Below are 375 nucleotides of genomic sequence, written 5' to 3' on the forward strand. Positions count from 1 at the left end.
CTTTACAAACATCATCTCTATTTAATGTTCTGTTAAATGCTTTTTATTAATTATCCTTTATTAACCTTTGCAGCTACTCTATAAGGTAGATGCTGTTATTATTTGCATTTTGCAGATGAAAAAGAGGAGGATCAGAAAGAATGATTAACCTGCCAAAGGCCACCTAGCTAGTAGGTGGTGGAGCCAGGGAATTGCCCAGGTCTTCCTGACTCTAGGGTCTGCACGCCTAAGGTCTCAAACTTTCTTTTTTCCCTACTGCCTACCATTTCCCATTGCCTTATTTCCTATTTTTCTTTGGACTCAGACTTACTGAATGGGTCAGTGCTCTTGCCAAAAGTCATCTCCTTTGGCCACCAAGCTCTGTAATCCCCTGAT

The sequence above is a fragment of the Bison bison genome, unplaced genomic scaffold, assembly GCF_000754665.1.
Source record: "Bison bison bison isolate TAMUID 2011002044 unplaced genomic scaffold, Bison_UMD1.0 scf7180017835053, whole genome shotgun sequence".
Taxonomy (NCBI): Eukaryota; Metazoa; Chordata; class Mammalia; order Artiodactyla; family Bovidae; genus Bison; species Bison bison.